Below are 19694 nucleotides of genomic sequence, written 5' to 3'. Positions count from 1 at the left end.
CTGGGAAGTGTATTGTATTTTAGTCCTAGCTGAAGTTGCATCTGAAATTAGGTAGGCTCGCTTGTGTTTGTTTGCCAGTAACTACCTAGGCTTTAACTTTGAATATATATATTTTTTTACAACTGCATAACCACGATAAATCCAACTAATGTGGTGATGATTATGTTGGTGATTCAACATGGGTAATTTCAACTTCATTAGTTGAACATAAATCACAGGCTGCCACAGAATGCTTTTCAGACGATATCCAGCCTACAATTTTATGAGCTTTGACACCAAGGCTAGGCTATGACAAAAACTTAAGTTGGCCTACTGAACATGGATACATCTTAGAAATGATGGTCATAATAATATTTGTAGCCTATTGCCAGTGTAACATTGGAATAATATATCATTATGAATCATGAATAGCCCAGACCTAGGCCTATAGCCTAGCTCTTTTTTTTCTTCTTTTCACTGGTGTGTCATCATTGTGAAGTTACACAATGTATCCATCCTCATACTAGGATGTCTGCTACAATGTCTCTAATGAATGTAGCCCATCACTTGCTTGTCTCACCGTCAAGATGTCATTTTTAATATGCGCCGACAGGGGGACGGCAGACTCCACGGATCCAATAGATGTAGATGCGCAGGGCCGGGGTTTGTGTGGTGGGAGACCAGTGGAGGTGTTGGGAGGGGGGCTACGAGGAGGCGGTGGGGGGTGGGGGGGTGGGGGGTGGGAGGGGTCTTACATGGTATACGTCACTGCTTGTGCAGGGGAGTATAGGCTGTGTTGTCAGCCTAGTGTCAGTCTGATGAAGATTGGCATTCAGGTAAGCTGTCATTCATTTTCAATGTCAGAGCATGGAGCAGGGTAACACTCCAGCGTCATTACAAAAGGCAGCACATTATTCATGCTAGGGAAAGAGAGCGAGAGAGAGCGAGAGAGAGCGAGAGAGAGCGAGAGAGAGCGAGAGAGAGAGAGAGAGAGAGAGAGAGAGAGAGAGAGAGAGAGAGAGAGCGAGCGAGCGGGGGAGAGAGCAAGATAGACAGGGAGAGAGAGGAGGAGGGAGAAAGTGCATGTGTGAAAGGGAGGGAAGAGGAGAGGAAAAGAGAGAGGAGAGAAGGGAAATACATTTTTGTACTGGATGGAAAGACTGGAGGATTTTTGCTTGATGCAGCGTTTGGATTAATAAAATAGCCTATGTATGTATATGTTTCAGATAATGGCATTAGGCGATTTCGTTTTGCGAGGACACTTTAGTTTTCAAGGGATATGGAGAAGAGAGAATTATCGAAGACTGTACCAGACATTTTTAGACACTGCACCTGAACGTGCTTTCCGACAATGGATTCATGCTCATTGAATAATGAATTAATTATGAATTAATATGCATCTTTATATTTAGTTGTTTTATTAATTGTATTTTCAAATATGTTTTGACTGGCATAGCCTATATGGTAGACCTATTTAATGGATATGGATTTTATTCATATTTACATCGAGTTGTCCATCATTGTAATTGTCTTTAAACTTCATTGTATTCGATCTGATAATTTTCATAAGCTTTTTGTTATAGATGGGCTATAGGTGGAAGTAATGTCTCCTCTTCTCTAAGGAAAAAAACACGTTTTACTGTCAGACTTGGCTGGTAAAATAACTAATAGTATACGACTAACTTTAGGCTACAAATAGTCCTGTTTGGCACCAATAAGCTATCCCAAATTCACTGTAAATAACTGTTAATGTATGTAATAGAAATATAAGAAGATGAAAGTCAACAAAATGGTTTATGCGTGACAAATGGGCTACATTCATAATCTATTCAAGTATAGGCAATTGAGGCGCATTATTTTGCGTTTATGGCATGTAGGTTATGCGTTATGCTAGTCATTGTAGCCGAATCATTCACAATTTGTCTAAACTACAAATGGTAGGCTGGTTATGGCTTGTCAGTCACATCAGTCACATCTTCCAATAGCCTGAGCATGGCAAAGAGTTTTAAAGATTTTATTGTAGAACTATGTGGTTTGGATTAGATTAGTTGAAGTCTTGGCACTTGGCGCTCCAACAAAGCAATCCAACCCACTGCCCTATGTGTGTGCATAATAATCAGTGTTTGGTTTGAATTAATCTGAAATAGCATCTTATAAAATATTGTTATAGTTATTTAATTGCGCTTGTCAACAAGTCCGATGACTTTAATCCATGTATCAAAATAAATTCAGTTTGGCACTTTATTAGCTACTGTATTTCTATCTTTCTATCTTCATAAGTGAATGGCTTGTGGCTGTCATCAACTCAGTGACTCCAATGTTTGCTTTTCATTGCTGAGGCATACCCTGCAAGACCTCTCCAGACTGAACATTGGCGCTCTTTGTGTGGCACAACTCAATGCCCAGTCGCTATATATACTTTCTATTTTGGATTACTTGTTTATTCCAGGACTGGGCTTTTAGTGGGCTGGGCATTTGACATGAACACACTCAAAAGTTCACATTATTTGGAGTTGACTCCAGTCATGTATTTGCAATTTGTTGCCATGTATAGATTATAAAGAATTAAGCTATTTTGTCTTTCTCCCTCTAATCTTCAAAGTTGTTGAACATTATAGTGAGTTCTGATTCACAATTAAATTGCGTGCCACATATTCATTAATTTCATATGTGCCCATTTGCAATGTTTGGTCTACTATTAGGGTGTTATTGTAGTCAAAGTAGTTGAGGCATTATTTGGTATTACCCTGTATCTGATATAATCTCACTTTTGTTTATTTATATTTATACTAAACTGATATATACATTCAATGTATTACCACAAAAATTATTATGTAAACTCCCTTTGAAGGAACGTATTCCATACAACCTCTCAAATTCTGATGATAGTCAAATTCAGAGAGCATAATTCAAAGCAGTTTATATTTAGAGCAAAATCAGAATCTGCATCTTATTTGGAAATTGGAAATTGGAGATTAAGTCATGTACATGCCAAGTAATTGTAGACATTAAACATATAAAACTGCTGTAATGAAACATATATATCTGTGTAATATTGAAAGCTAATCTTTAGGCCTCACTCAACTAAAGGGCCCTGTTCAATCAACTTTCAAGAAGGCTGAAAGTCCTTGTGGTATACTGTTGAACATGATGCAGGGTCAGTATTGTGCACAGTGACCCTTATCCCTTTATAAATACAAAATCTGATGTCTTTGCATGTTGTACTCACATTACCAAGCAATAAATGATAATAACATTGCTGCGGCAATGTATTCACAAGTCACATAACAAGCTAGTGACTCAAGCATTTAGTCCCCTAGGTATCTACCACATATGGGACAGCCGTAAACACTTAAATGGACCAGATTTGTTTTAACTTTTACTATGAACATAAACAATGCATTCTCTTACTTTGTCTTTATTTGTGTTGACAGAAGAATATGAATCAAATAATGAATGTAACTTTTGTGTCTGTAAAATAAATGTCAGACTCATGACCCAAGCAAATAATTCAAAAGTTAGTTGTGTGGAAAATAAGAGAGTAACACACACACACACACATGCACATGCACACACACCCACACACACCCGCGCACATGCACACACACCCACACACACACACTATAATCTCAATTTTGTCACAAACCACTCATCCTTAGTGCTTGTGCCATGTTGTCGTGTACCCCACACGGTTTAAAATGTTGGTAGATCAGGGTATTGCCAATTTAGATGCTCCAAAACCCTGCTGGGATCCTACTTGCTGATGTGTCATGGGACAAGCAGCCCAGGGGCAAAGCTGCAGATACAAAACACCCAGACATTATTTGCATATTCCCACTAATAAAGTGATTCAGTCGCACAAATGAAGGAAATAAACAGAGCGAGAAAAGCATATGTTATAAACCAATTTGTGCAGTTATGTATGGCCATAAAGCGATTGAGAAAATGTAAGCGATGTGCAAATGCCTGCTATATGCCAATACCACCTCCTTCACTGTGCCAAAGTAACAAATACATCATTTTCTCTGAGAAAATCATCAAGGTTGAGAGAGAGAGAGTTGTTTTGTTTGGAATCATTCATGAGGCCTTAGTCTGCTGGGTGTATCGCTTTGGAGTGCACCAAGGTCTTGTTCTATCCCCAGGAACAAGTTGGGCCTTTTTCTCTGCAGTACAGGCCTCCATAGTGCAGCACACCAGCAGACCTCGAGACGATTGGGATGCATGTTGTGGCCCCTACATCAGAGGCCCTCACCGGCCAGGACCACTAAGCTTGCTTGATCCCTATTGCTCTCCTGAGGAGGGACGAGGCCTGCTTTAACCGTCAGAGGGCTCAGTGTAAGGATGACCCTGGATGCTTTTATACCTTACCCCTCGCCCCATTATCCCACTACTGCTGCGTTGGCATCGCTCTAACTCTAAGTCTGTCACCGGGGAGCGACATGGAGAGGAAACACATTTGCTTGATTTATACTCTGGAGGAGCGGTGGACGTATTTAACGATCCGCCATATTGTTTGTGTCATGTGCAATTGGCTGATCCTTCGCTGCTGCTTGCTCAGTCTGCAGAAGGACAGAAAATAGATAGGGTCATGAAAATGCATTAGAACTCTACGATATGTTTTCGAGGATGTTTCCAAAGCCACTACTGCTGAATAGTAACCAGCAGATGTGAATGGATTTAGTTCCTATTACTTTAACAATATGCTGTCCAAAATCATCAGATCACCAAGTATACTAGGCCAGATCTTTATGGTTCTGTAGAGGTTGTCCATACAACCCTCATGGTTGGAGATCTGGATATGAGTCTATAACTATAAAACAGCACAGCATGTCATAGCATTGAATAAAAGATTGAGTCATTTGCTAATGATTTTAGCATCAGCACTTTGATCGTATTGCCCTTTTTTAGAATGAGGAAATGAAGTAACAGCAGGGAGACATTCCTGAAACTAAGCAAAACTCACAAAACAGAATTCTGGTGTTTTTAATTGTGTTTAGTTGAAGTGGATGTAATTATAGTGTGATAGATCATAGTCAAACTGTGCATACAGCTATTTATTGGCAATAATGACAATAACACTTATTGAAAGTACATTTAAACTTCTTTACAATATGATGATGGTGATGGTGATGATGATGATGATGATGATGATGATGATGATGATGATGATTATTATTATTCACACCAAAATCAAGTTTCTTTTTTCTACTGTAAAAATTATTATTCAAGGATCAAAAGCTAAATCAAATTAGCAGCAGCTTATTATTAATTCTGCATTTAAAGACCTTTAACAAGACTGCAAACCTCTTTGTGCCTTTGCTTTTTATCTCTGGTGGAATGCAGATAATCCTAATAAATGAATACAGCCTCACAGAGAGAAATATGAAGCCTGCCAGTAAATCCTGAATGTATTATATTCAAGAGCCCTAGTAACAGCTGAGCAGGGTGAGGTTAGAAATATTTGATTTGGATTCAACAGCAGATCAAAGCAGAGAAAATCACACCAACCGCTATGGATGCCGCATATTTGTGAGCTCCCTTCTCCAAAAATACATAAATGTACGGGCAGCAATATGGTAACCCTACAGTTGCTTAAAAAACGTACACCCTTGGTGGGCGACTCTTAGAAAGTAGGTTAAAGCTACAGCTAGCGCTACCGTTAATATTCCCACAATTAGTTTTGGGGTGTGAAGTGTCATTCTCGAGTTTCCTAGACATTTTGACTGGCAGTGTTACAAAGCATTGGCCGAGAAACAGAGGGCGTGGAGAGTGTTACTCCTTGGTGGTAACCATGAGCCAAAATAGGGATTTTCCATCTTCTACAGTTGTCTTGATGGAATCTGGTTGTGCATTTCCTTATGTTGATGATTGGCACTGGACAGTAGTAGACTGTACTTGGAAAAACAGTCCACAGCTCCATTGAATGGTTGAAATCTCCTAAGTGCCATTTTGTCCTAAGAAGTGACATCTATCACAATGATGACATCACTCAGCCCTTTCTGCCTTACTGTATACTTCCTGTGTATTTCTCAGTGTATTGTATTACAGGACATCACTGGTTTGGAGGACAATATTTTCCCTCTGTACTCTCACCTCCTGGCTTTTTAACATTAGTCTATATGCGAGTTTCCTTCCCTGCAAATCCATCTGTGCACCTTGTTTTGTTCTCCCTATGATGTCCATATAGGTTTATTTTCAAAAGCCAGATGCAACGTCTGACATAGGAAATCAAGGATTTTTTTCTGATGGGCTTTGTTATAGCAGAAGCAGTGCATCAAATGACTGAAAGCATCTCTTAGGGGGCGACGACAGAATAATTGATTGTATTGCGTTTTAGTGGTAATTTCACTTATTAACTACAAATTACTTCCTCAATGTGGTCCAATCCCTTGTAAAAAGCACCATGGTTTTATGCTGATGTCGACTAGTGGGAGTGCATTTCTCCCTGGTAATGTTATGTTTTATGTTTTACTAGACTTTGACTCTCCAAAATACTTTTAGGAGGACCGTTTTATCCCTGCAATATAATGCATTAACGCATTTTGTGCCGCAGGGAGACTGTAAAGCTCCCAGCTTCTCTCGGCTTTGACATATTAGATGATTTAGGGGTTCTAGGCAATGTAGCTCTTTGAAAAATATAGGCCCCTCTAAAGCTAACTTTTCTAGCGCTTGAGCCAATGATTCCATGGTTTTGTGCATTGTGCATGTTTAACTCGTTGATATTCAGTCTAATTTGGGGATGGAAGTGAGCAATTTTTTACATTCAGCTTGTCAACATGTTAAGATATACTTGATAGTTGATACTGTCCTTATTTCACTTTGTCCAACCTTTAAGTATCTGAAATATACTTTAGTTTGTGGACATTTTCACATTCTGTTCCCTAATCCTAAAATAGAGAAGTTAATTAAGAAAATAATCTCCTTCCAAATTGATGAGCCTCTTTTTGTGATAATTAACACTGATTTACAGGTGGGAAAAACACAAGAACACCAGATAACTGCTGCTGATTCATACACAGGCTTCCTCAAGTCACTTTAATGGTCTTTGACAACTTTTATTGAAACCAAAATTGAGAAACTGTCAACTTGCAAAGTGCACAGTACACCAAAACGGCCGTATCTGCCATATTCAGATAATTCAATCATTGCTTTACCCTCTCTTGTTCTCACCCCATTAGTTTCAGAAAATTATGAGATTCAGGCACTCTGGCACTCAGTGAGGGTGTGTGAGAAAACAATATGTGAGTAAGAAAAACACAGACGTTATACCTAAATGTTAAAGCTACACGATTGCATTGAGAATCAACTCCTTCGCACTTCACTTTTAGTCAGTCAGGCTGGATTCTGTTGCTGTTTTCCTCATTAAAGTTTTTAGATTTTGTTTGGAATTCAACAGCTGCTTCCCTTGCTCAGTCACAGAGTATGCTTGCACAATTCCTCTGCACATTCTGGTTCGTGTATAGAGAAGAAAAGTAGACTTGTTGTGACATCCCTCACAGTTAATGTGAGAATGTCATGTTGTGGCCAGTTGCTCTGCAGGATAGGTTAGAAATGTCTGAATCTCGCTGCTCTTTCAGTTCCTTTGCAAGCAGATCATATTTAGCCCTAGCCTGTGTTACTTTATCCTCCCTACAAGAGAGCATGCTCCTGTAATGCTGGAGGGCTAGAGCCCAAAGGGGCCAGGGTGGTTTGTGAGCAAGGACAAGGTTTTTTAGAAATAGTATAGAGTAGGCCTGAGACACTGATCTAAGGTCAGTTTTGCATCCCTAACCTCTAATGATTAAGGTTTTGGTTAGGGTAAGCTGATCTGAGATCTGTGCAATCTAAGGACGACTTTTAAATGGTGCATGTTTTCACTCCTCAACAGGAAATGCTTAGTGACATGTTTATGGAGATCCCATTGAACTTTGTGTCCAGGAATTTCATTCAGCCTTGAAAAAAGGGAGTGAAAGGTAAATGAAACGACTGTGTATGAATGTGGGGACTCTTATGCTTTGATTCTCAGTGACACACACACACACACACATGTGAATGAAAGCTGTGTGTTTGTAAGACGTTTTAGGCTAATGTCAGTTCTGATTTAAGAAGTGGTTACATTTTTATGACTCAACACTTCCAAACCAAACACGCCAATCCTTGTTTCATGTTCTTTCACATTTGTTACGTTTTATTGGACCCAAGGCATCAAGTTGTTGCCTTTCAAGTCAGAATGTAAACAAGAAGATGGCAGATGTATCAAGTGGATGCAGAAGCTCTGGGAAATATTATCATAACAGACACAATCTCTAAAGGAATCTGCACACAGAGCAGTTAGCGACAAAATAATGGTAGTAGTTTTATTGTCCATGTTAGAGTTCCCCAGCTATTTATTCTACTCAGCCTTTATGTGTCTTAAAACAATGGCCCTAATTCCTATTTTCCAGTTATTCAGTAACTATCAACATACAGTATAATTAACTCTTTATATATAGTAAAACGATTTCCATTTACCATTATCTTTAAATAAATACATGTTTTTTAAATTACGTGTATAACCTCATATTATCAGGGTTGCTTTATAGCAGTAAATAAAGAAAATATGAATTGTAAGAAAATGTCTTATTGTATTGTTTTACAGACATTTTCTAGATATTAATTCAGGCTCGGTAGGACACTATGTAGTATGTAGAGACAGTACTCATTTTCAACCTAGTCTATCACTGAGCATTCTCCACTACAAAGACTAATCCCATTTTGTAACTTCTGTCCATAATTGGTTAACACTCTTTTATCTTATTATCTGTGTGCGCATCATTATTGCAGTCATCACATTAGATTATTTCATGCATAATAAACAGATTCAAACTGTGTGCCGGGTAATTAGTATGTTAGGATATGTGCCGTGATATGAGCTTTGCTTTTCTAATGATCCTATTGTTCCTTCTGTCCCTGAAATATGTGAGTTACTGATACAAATTTGGCACGGTTGAATAAGCAATGTATTCCATTTTCTTTCTCTATACTTTGCTCTTCTTGGAATATCTAGCAAATAGAAAAAGATACTAAATAAATATTACAGAGAGCATAAGTAGAGATAGACATGATTTGATTCTGATTTCCGGTAGATAGATGTTAGTCGATTTAAATCACAGATGTCAATTCACAAAGAAAGAGTCCTTTGATATTTTATGTGTTGATAGCTCCACTCTGGCCCATGGAAGTTGCGATGCATTGAAATGCATGGTTTTGATACAGGTTTGGAACTTCTTGGCAAGTTAAGGCCAAGTGGCTTAACACTAAACTGACTTTTACAAGTATCACTTTTGGCTGTTTGTTGGCAGATATGTTAAGGTTTTTAGGAAGAGAAGAGTACAGTTCTCTGTAGAGGTCAAACAGACAAAGACGTGGGGACATATTGCCTGCTGATAACAGCTTTTGTCAACAGAATTTAAGCTAATGTTTTCTATTTTCTGCACACTGCACTCTACTCATCTTCTCATGAATGACTGGATGAATCCTCTTTTCACCCTCTCTTGTAGTAAATCTTCTCTTTTCCCCATGGTTGGGGTAATTCAAATTAAAGGCAGTCAATTCAGGAAGTAAACTGAAATTAGTTTAATTCCAAAACGCTATATATCTATTTTCAGAAATTTTGCTAAATTAGCTTTTATTGTTTAAAGAAATTAATAAAGCGATTGATGTGATTTTTCACTGTCTAATCATGGCATGGGGTTGTTCAATGACAGACATGTATTTGTTTAAAGTCTATCTCTTGGTTTAATTTGAGAGAGACAAATAATCATGTTTTTCTTTCTTTTTTTTACTAAATGTTATATCCGCCTCACTCTCAGAGAAATTAGTAGTACTGCTAGGTTTTACGCAGTCAAATGTAACAAATAACTACATTTTTTATAAATAACATCAATTATTAAAAACAGTTAAAACATTTTTTTTCCAATACAGTTATATGAGATCTGTATGTAAAACATTTACATTTGACATTTTTGTAATTTAGCCGATGCTCTTATCCAGAACGACTTACAGTGAGTGCATTCATCTTAAGATAGCTAGGTGAGACAACCACATATCACAGTCAAATATACAGGATATGAACATTCCATTCCAGCTAAACAATGGATATATAGCATTTATCAGAAAAACACATTTTAATACACATCTAAAAACTATTAATTAAAAATCTGAGAACAGTAATATTTTACACACATACTGTATGAAAGGATCCATAAGAAATAATTTATGATTAAAAAACAGAAATGTGAAAAATTGGTGGATATAGCGGTTTGGATATAAACTCTTCTTCAATTGAAAAAAGGGCATTTATAACTGAAGAGTAAAAGCTTTTAAGCTTTTCAATTTCAAAATGCTAAATTCAAATCACTTCCAGAACTGACTGCCTTCTATTCGAATTGACCCCAACCCTGATTTTCCCCAATGCATAACACACAAAGGTTTTCGCTAGATGCTTTGTTGAGCAACTACATGCCTTTTCACATTTACTGTTTATAACCCCACTGCAACCTGTTTATATCTGTTTATAACCCCACTGCAACCTGTTTATATCTGTTTATAACCCCACTGCAACCTGCTCCACCACTAACTCATTGTAACAATAGACTTGTCTAGTTTCATCATCTTTGATTGGATGGTTTGGACGGGCCTGTCATGGCATCATCTGGACACCTAGAACCAAATCTGTAACAAGAGGCTAGTCATGTCAGAACGTTAACATGTTTAATGCCTGTGGCTGATCCAGCGAGCTTACCAGAGTCATAACCACATAACCGCCAGTCTCCGCCACCATACCATTCTAAAGACAGTGACTATTGACCAACCAACCAACCTGCTTCCCCAACCATTATAAGGTCAGCGTTGAAACAGGACACCTATAAAGAGCCACGGCGGGTTCACAAAAGGCGCAGCCCCGAGCCCCCCCCACCCCCCACCACTTACTTTAAATATCTAACTTTATAATGGTGTCCCTCAAAAGGTTGATGACAGCTCTGTGCTAAAAGTGAAATGTAAACAGCTGCTGTGTAGCGTAGAGCGACTGGTGTGGGGCTGAACACGGAAGCCAGTGTGTCTGTGGCTCGCTGCCATGTCGGCCTAAGGAGGCCTAAGGAGAGGTGAGAAGCCTTTCCACACCGCCAGAAGTTCTGGCGGTTCTGTTCGGTGTCTGCCCGGTCAAGGTCTCGCTACCCTGTGGCGAATACATGGCCCACTCCACAGGTTGGCTCGGGCCAGGGTCAGTTATGTGTAAATGGACATTGTAGCCCCTGAGTGCTGATCTGGGGTCAGGTGTGTTTGTTTAATCTTAATGGGTAAGGTTAGGGATCGGGAAGGGAAAGCTGATCCGAGACCCGTGCTTAGATGGAGCTGTGGAACTGTCTCTCAGTGCTGCGTTACTGGAGGTGAGATGTCCCCAGTAAAGAGCAGGATGGTGTAGGATGACTTGCACCTTCGTCATGATTCCAGTGTGTGTGTGTGTGTGTGTGTGTGTGTGTGTGTGTGTGTGTGTGTGTGTGTGTGTGTGTGTGTGTGTGTGTGTGTGTGTGTAGCAGCCATTTAACATGCTGGCTTTGTCCCTGGTTCCCTGCTGTGGTGGTATTTATAAACGGTTGAAGACATTTAATACAGATCGCAGCACACCTCTCAGCTTTCCCTGTTCTCTTAAAGACATCGTGTACTCAGAAACATACAGACAAGCACATACATGATACATCTACCCAGAGTTTGAATTGAGCTGGTGCACACTGGTGCTGAGTACCGGCACCTCAAATGTTCTAATGCTTGAGTACCAGCACATCTTATAGATTATTGCTTCTAAAACAGTAGAACTATGTGCTTCAGAAAGGGTTAACCTTTTCATTCCCACTTAGAGAGAAAGAGAGAGAGAGAGAGAGAGAGAGAGAGAGAGGAGTCTGGAAAAAAACAGGCTAAAGGTCAGCCAGCCAGTCTGACTTCAGACACAGACGGGGAATTCCACACTGTCTTGACTTTTCAGACCCTTGCCCTTCTTCTGCCAAGTTCATTGTGTTCCCTCTTCCCTCCGCCCGCTCTCCCTTCTGCTAGACAGAGAGACAACAAATTAACTTCTGGGAGACGTTGTGGGCCCATTGGAGGCCCAATGGAGTAATATAAAAGAGGCATGTCTGTATCTGACCCTCCAAAAATAGGGAAGACACCACCAGGGGAAGATAGTGTTAGTGTCCCCCAGTGTGTGTTAGATCAGCCAGCCTAGCGTGCGCTAGTGTAGGTTCCATCCACCCTCCACTGAATTCATCCCCAAGCCTGAGGAATCTGCTGAAAGCTCAGTGTCTCAGTCTTTTCCCCTCCATTACCCCTGTCCCCTCCTTCCTCCCCCTCAGCTCCATCCTCACTCCTCCCCCTCCCCCTCTGCTCCCCAGATCTCATTCCTACAGTCCGTGGACAGGAAGCTAGTCCCTAGATGTCTGGGAAGGGGAGAGTGTTGGTTCGCCTGGGTTGTGCTGGGATGACACAGGTTGGAGCTGGGGTTGGGGCTAGGACTAGGTTTGAGACTATTGGGGTGGGACTATGGTGACAGCGGATAGGGATAAGGCTCATGGGGTTGAGGCTATTGGGATAAGGATGGGGCTGGGAGCTATGTTCTAGGGCTGAGGCTTGAGCTACGTCTATAGAGCTAAGACTGAAGCTACTTCTATAGAGCTGAGGCTGGAGCTACGTATATGGAGATGAGGCTGGAGCTACGTCTATGGAGCTACGTCTATGGAGCTGAGGCTGGAGCTACGTCTATAGAGCTGAGGTTGGAGCTACATCTATAGAGCTGAGGTTGGAGCTACGTCTATAGAGCTGAGGTTGGAGCTACGTCTATAAAGCTGAGGCTGGAGCTACGTCTATAGAGCTGAGGCTGGAGCTACGTCTATAGAGCTGAGGCTGGAGCTAAGTCTATAGAGCTGAGGTTGGAGCTACATCTATAGAGCTGAGGTTGGAGCTACATCTATAGAGCTGAGGTTGGAGCTACGTCTATAGAGCTGAGGCTGGAGCTACGTCTATAGAGCTGAGGCTGGAGCTACGTCTATAGAGCTGAGGCTGGAGCTACGTCTATAGAGCTGAGGTTGGAGCTACATCTATAGAGCTGAGGTTGGAGCTACATCTATAGAGCTGAGGTTGGAGCTACGTCTATAGAGCTGAGGTTGGAGCTACGTATATGGAGATGAGGCTGGAGCTACGTCTGTGGAGCTACGTCTATGGAGCTGAGGCTGGAGCTACGTCTATAGAGCTGAGGCTGGAGCTACGTCTATAGAGCTGAGGCTGGAGAGACGTCTATAGAGCTGAGGCTGGAGCTATGTCTATAGAGCTGAGGCTGGAGCTACGTCTATAGAGCTGAGGCTGGAGCTACGTCTATAGAGATGAGGTTGGAGCTACATCTATAGAGCTGAGGTTGGAGCTACGTCTATAGAGCTGAGGTTGGAGCTACGTCTATAGAGCTGAGGCTGGAGCTACGTCTATAGAGCTGAGGCTGGAGCTACGTCTATAGAGCTGAGGCTGGAGCTACGTCTATAGAGCTGAGGTTGGAGCTACATCTATAGAGCTGAGGTTGGAGCTACGTCTATAGAGCTGAGGTTGGAGCTACGTCTATAGAGCTGAGGTTGGAGCTACGTATATGGAGATGAGGCTGGAGCTACGTCTATGGAGCTACGTCTATGGAGCTGAGGCTGGAGCTACGTCTATAGAGCTGAGGTTGGAGCTACATCTATAGAGCTGAGGTTGGAGCTACGTCTATAGAGCTGAGGTTGGAGCTACGTCTATAAAGCTGAGGCTGGAGCTACGTCTATAGAGCTGAGGCTGGAGCTACGTCTATAGAGCTGAGGCTGGAGCTAAGTCTATAGAGCTGAGGTTGGAGCTACATCTATAGAGCTGAGGTTGGAGCTACATCTATAGAGCTGAGGTTGGAGCTACGTCTATAGAGCTGAGGCTGGAGCTACGTCTATAGAGCTGAGGCTGGAGCTACGTCTATAGAGCTGAGGCTGGAGCTACGTCTATAGAGCTGAGGTTGGAGCTACATCTATAGAGCTGAGGTTGGAGCTACATCTATAGAGCTGAGGTTGGAGCTACGTCTATAGAGCTGAGGTTGGAGCTACGTATATGGAGATGAGGCTGGAGCTACGTCTATGGAGCTACGTCTATGGAGCTGAGGCTGGAGCTACGTCTATAGAGCTGAGGCTGGAGCTACGTCTATAGAGCTGAGGCTGGAGAGACGTCTATAGAGCTGAGGCTGGAGCTATGTCTATAGAGCTGAGGCTGGAGCTACGTCTATAGAGCTGAGGCTGGAGCTACGTCTATAGAGATGAGGTTGGAGCTACATCTATAGAGCTGAGGTTGGAGCTACGTCTATAGAGCTGAGGTTGGAGCTACGTCTATAGAGCTGAGGCTGGAGCTACGTCTATAGAGCTGAGGCTGGAGCTACGTCTATAGAGCTGAGGCTGGAGCTACGTCTATAGAGCTGAGGTTGGAGCTACATCTATAGAGCTGAGGTTGGAGCTACGTCTATAGAGCTGAGGTTGGAGCTACGTCTATAGAGCTGAGGTTGGAGCTACGTATATGGAGATGAGGCCGGAGTTACGTCTATGGAGCTACGTCTATAGAGCTGAGGTTGGAGCTACATCTATAGAGCTGAGGTTGGAGCTACGTCTATAGAGCTGAGGTTGGAGCTACGTCTATAAAGCTAAGGTTGGAGCTACGTCTATAGAGCTGAGGCTGGAGCTACGTCTATAGAGCTGAGGCTGGAGCTACGTCTATAGAGCTGAGGTTGGAGCTACATCTATAGAGCTGAGGTTGGAGCTACGTCTATAGAGCTGAGGTTGGAGCTACGTCTATAGAGCTGAGGTTGGAGCTACGTATATGGAGATGAGGCTGAGCTACGTCTGTGGAGCTACGTCTATGGAGCTGAGGCTGGAGCTACGTCTATAGAGCTGAGGCTGGAGCTACGTCTATAGAGCTGAGGCTGGAGAGACGTCTATAGAGCTGAGGCTGGAGCTATGTCTATAAAGCTGAGGCTGGAGCTACGTCTATAGAGCTGAGGCTGGAGTTACGTCTATAGAGCTGAGGCTGGAGCTAAGTCTATAGAGCTGAGGTTGGAGCTACATCTATAGAGCTGAGGTTGGAGCTACATCTATAGAGCTGAGGTTGGAGCTACGTCTATAGAGCTGAGGCTGGAGCTACGTCTATAGAGCTGAGGCTGGAGCTACGTCTATAGAGCTGAGGCTGGAGCTACGTCTATAGAGCTGAGGTTGGAGCTACATCTATAGAGCTGAGGTTGGAGCTACGTCTATAGAGCTGAGGTTGGAGCTATGTCTATAGAGCTGAGGTTGGAGCTACGTATATGGAGATGAGGCTGGAGCTACGTCTATGGAGCTACGTCTATGGAGCTGAGGCTGGAGCTACGTCTATAGAGCTGAGGCTGGAGCTACGTCTATAGAGCTGAGGCTGGAGAGACGTCTATAGAGCTGAGGCTGGAGCTATGTCTATAGAGCTGAGGCTGGAGCTACGTCTATAGAGCTGAGGCTGGAGCTACGTCTATAGAGCTGAGGCTGGAGCTACATCTATAGAGCTGAGGTTGGAGCTACATCTATAGAGCTGAGGTTGGAGCTACGTCTATAGAGCTGAGGCTGGAGCTACGTCTATAGAGCTGAGGCTGGAGCTACGTCTATAGAGCTGAGGCTGGAGCTACGTCTATATAGCTGAGGCTGGAGTTACGTCTATAGAGCTGAGGTTGGAGCTACATCTATAGAGCTGAGCTTGGAGCTACGTCTATAGAGCTGAGGTTGGAGCTACGTCTATAGAGCTGAGGTTGGAGCTACGTATATGGAGATGAGGCTGGAGCTACGTCTATGGAGCTACGTCTATGGAGCTGAGGCTGGAGCTACGTCTATAGAGCTGAGGCTGGAGCTACGTCTATAGAGCTGAGGCTGGCGCTACGTCTATAGAGCTGAGCCTGGAGCTACGTCTATAGAGCTGAGGCTGGAGCTACGTCTATAGAGCTGAGGTTGGAGCTACGTCTATAGAGCTGAGGCTGGAGCTACGTCTATAGAGCTGAGGCTGGAGCTACGTCTATAGAGCTGATGTTGGAGCTACGTCTATAGAGCTGAGATTGGAGCTACGTCTATAGAGCTGAGGCTGGAGCTACATCTATAGAGCTGAGGTTGGAGCTACGTCTATAGAGCGGAGGTTGGAGCTACGTCTATAGAGCTGAGGTTGGAGCTACGTATATGGAGATGAGGCTGGAGCTACATCTATGGAGCTACGTCTATGGAGCTGAGGCTGGAGCTACGTCTATAGAGCTGAGGCTGGAGCTACATCTATAGAGCTGAGGCTGGAGCTACGTCTATTGAGCTACTTCTATAGAGCTGAGGTTGGAGCTACGTCTATAGAGCTGAGACTGGAGCTACATCTATAGAGCTGAGGTTGGAGCTACGTCTATAGAGCTGAGGCTGGAGCTACGTCTATAGAGCTGAGGCTGGAGCTACGTCTATAGAGCTGAGGCTGGAGCTACGTCTATAGAGCTGAGGCTGGAGCTACTTCTATAGAGCTGAGGCTGGAGCTACGTCTATACATTTGACATTTTAGTCATTTAGCAGACGCTCTTATCCAGAGCGACTTACAGTTAGTGAGTGCATACATGTCTTTTTTTAATTTATTTTTTTATACTGGCCTCCCGTGGGAAACGAACCCACAACCCTGGCGTTGCAAACGCCATGCTCTACCAACTGAGCTACATGGGACTGTAGCGCTATAGAGCTGAGGCTGGAGCTATGTCTATAGAGCTGAGGCTGGAGCTACGTCTATAGAGCTGAGGCTGGAGCTACGTCTATAGAGCTGAGGCTGGAGCTACGTCTATAGAGCTGAGGCTGGAGCTACTTCTATAGATCTGAGGCTGGAGCTACTTCTATAGAGCTGAGGCTGGCGCTACGTCTATAGAGCTGAGGCTGGAGCTACGTCTATAGAGCTGAGGCTGGAGCTACTTCTATAGAGCTGAGGCTGGAGGACTGGGGCCTGGTGTAAGCAAAAGAGCATATAATTCATAATTGGTCGGCCCCACTAGACCCATGGGGGCCTGCGGAGCATGGTTCAGGTCATACAAGTTATGTGCGGTAGCTAGAGAGCTCCTTCAGTTTTATTAGATTGGGGAGGGAGTGATGGAATAGCATAAACTGCATGGATGTGTTACGACATGTCATATCGTGTAGCATTTTAAACGCAGATTGTAAAATGTATCATTGGGGACTGCTGGGTTGAGTTTGGTCTTACTGGCCAAAGGGCCTTAGTTATCGCTGGTGCAGACAACATTGCTAAACACTAGTTTGAGTAATCAAATCAAATCAAATCAAATTGTATTGGTCACATGCGCCGAATACAACAGGTGCAGACATTACAGTGAAATGCTTACTTACAGCCCTTAACCAACAGTGCATTTATTTTTTACAAAAAAAGTAAAAATAAAACAACAACAAAAAAAGTGTTGAGAGAAAAAAGAGCAGAAGTAAAATAAAGTGACAGTAGGGAGGCTATATATACAGGGGGGTACCGTTGCAGAGTCAATGTGCGGGGGCACCGGCTAGTTGAGGTAGTTGAGGTAATATGTACATGTGGGTAGAGTTAAAGTGACTATGCATAAATAATTAACAGAGTAGCAGCAGCGTAAAAAGGATGGGGTGGGGGGCAGTGCAAATAGTCCGGGTAGCCATGATTAGCTGTTCAGGAGTCTTATGGCTTGGGGGTAGAAGCTGTTGAGAAGTCTTTTGGACCTAGACTTGGCACTCCGGTACCGCTTGCCGTGCGGTAGCAGAGAGAACAGTCTATGACTAGGGTGGCTGGAGTCTTTGACAATTTTGAGGGCCTTCCTCTGACACCGCCTGGTATAGAGGTCCTGGATGGCAGGAAGCTTGGCCCCAGTGATGTACTGGGCCGTACGCACTACCCTCTGTAGTGCCTTGCGGTCGGAGGCCAAGCAGTTGCCATACCAGGCGGTGATGCAACCAGTCAGGATGCTGTAAGTAATGTTGTAGTGCTAATCATATGTAATATAACACAGATAATTTTCTAGAATCAATGCATTTGGAAAATATAGAATGTAAGATGGAAGTCATTTAGAGTTGCAGTGCATTAGGACATACTCACTAACCAGTGACCACACCCCAAAATTCGTATCTCTTCAATGTTACTTTCAAATGTTCCATCCCTGTACTTCCTTTTGCTTTACCCTCTACATCTCCCACCATTGAAAATAAGGATAGCAATTTGCTAACGCTTTAGTAGGGATCACATTATGGATGCTAATTTTATATTAATACATCATTTATTAGGTATTATTAGCAATTCATTAGCATTTTTCCTATTTTGTTGCCTTACAACCTGGAATTAAAATAGATTTTTTGGGGGTTTGTATCATTTGATTTACATAACATGCTTTGAAGATAGAAAAAAATATTTGTTTGTGTGAAACAGACAAGAAATAAGACAAAAAAACAGAACACTTGAACGTGCATAACTATTCACCTCACCCCCCTCCCAAAGTCAATACTTTGCAGAGCCACCTTTTGCAGCAATTACAGCTGCAAGTCTCTTGGGGTATGTCTCTATAAGCTTGGCACATCTAGCCACTGGGATTTTGGCCCATTCTTCAAGGCAAAACTGCTCCAGCTCCTTCAAGTTGGATGGGTTCCGTTGGTGTAGGTGTACAGCAATCTTTAAGTCACACAGATTCTCAAATGGCTTTGACTAGTCCATTCCAAGACATTTAAATGTTTCCCCTTAAACCACTCAAGTGTTGCTTTAGCAGTATGCTTAGGGTCATTGTCCTGCTGGAAGGTGAACCTCGTCCCAGTCTCAAATCTCTGAAAGACTGAATTTCCCTGTAGTTAGCGCCATCCATCATTCCTTACATTCTGACCAGTTTCCCAGTCTCTGCCGATGAAAAACATCCCCACAGCATGATGCTGCCACCACCATGCTTCACTGTGGGGATGGTGTTCTCGGGGTGATGAGAGGTGTTGGGTTTGCGCCAGACATTTTCCTTGATGGCCAAAAAGCTCAATTTTAGTCTCATCTGACCAGAGTACCTTCTTACATATGTTTGGGGAGTCTCCCACATTTAAGCAATGGCTTTTTTTCTGGCCACTCTTCGGTAAAGCCCAGCTCTGTGGAGTGTACAGCTTAAAGTGGTCCTATGGACAGATACTCCAATCTCCGCTTTGGAGCTTTTTAGCTCCTTCAGGGTTATCTTTGGTCGCTTTGTTGCCTCTCTGATTAATGCCCTTGTCACGCCCTGGCTCTGGGGACTATTAAATGTTGAGCCAGGGTGTGGATTTTCTATGTTATAGTTTTCTATGTTTTGTTCTAGATCGTTTAGATCTATGTTGGCCAGGGTGGTTACCAATCAGAGGCAGCTGTAGCTCGTTGTCTCTGATTTGTAGCTCGTTGTCTCTGATTGGGGACCATACTTAGGCAGTCTGTTTTCATTAGTTTATTGTGGGATCTTGTTCCGTAAGGTTTTGTGTTGTAACCTAGGACTTCACGTATCGTTTGTTTATTGTTTTGATCGTGTGTTAAGTACAATAAAGCATGTACGCTTATCACGCTGCGCCTTGGTCCGCTTCATCTGTCGACGATCGTGACAGAAGATCCCACCACCAGAGGACCAAGCAGCGTGCCCAGGAGGAGAAGTTGGCGATGTCCCA

The 19694-nt window shown here is 42.8% G+C and overlaps 1 protein-coding gene across 1 annotated transcript in view; it reads left to right on the top strand.

The window, feature by feature from the left end:
• Positions 1 to 733: 733 nt before the first annotated feature.
• Positions 734 to 19694, top strand: part of LOC121580186 — a 168969-nt gene continuing 150008 nt past the window's right edge. The window contains exon 1 of the mRNA XM_041895245.2: positions 734 to 815. The gene's annotated coding sequence lies outside the window, so the exon portion shown is untranslated. The remainder of the gene's footprint in view (positions 816 to 19694) is intronic.

The sequence above is a fragment of the Coregonus clupeaformis genome, chromosome 13 (genome assembly GCF_020615455.1).
Source record: "Coregonus clupeaformis isolate EN_2021a chromosome 13, ASM2061545v1, whole genome shotgun sequence".
NCBI classification, from domain to species: Eukaryota; Metazoa; Chordata; class Actinopteri; order Salmoniformes; family Salmonidae; genus Coregonus; species Coregonus clupeaformis.
This window is presented reverse-complemented; position numbering and strand designations above follow the sequence as displayed.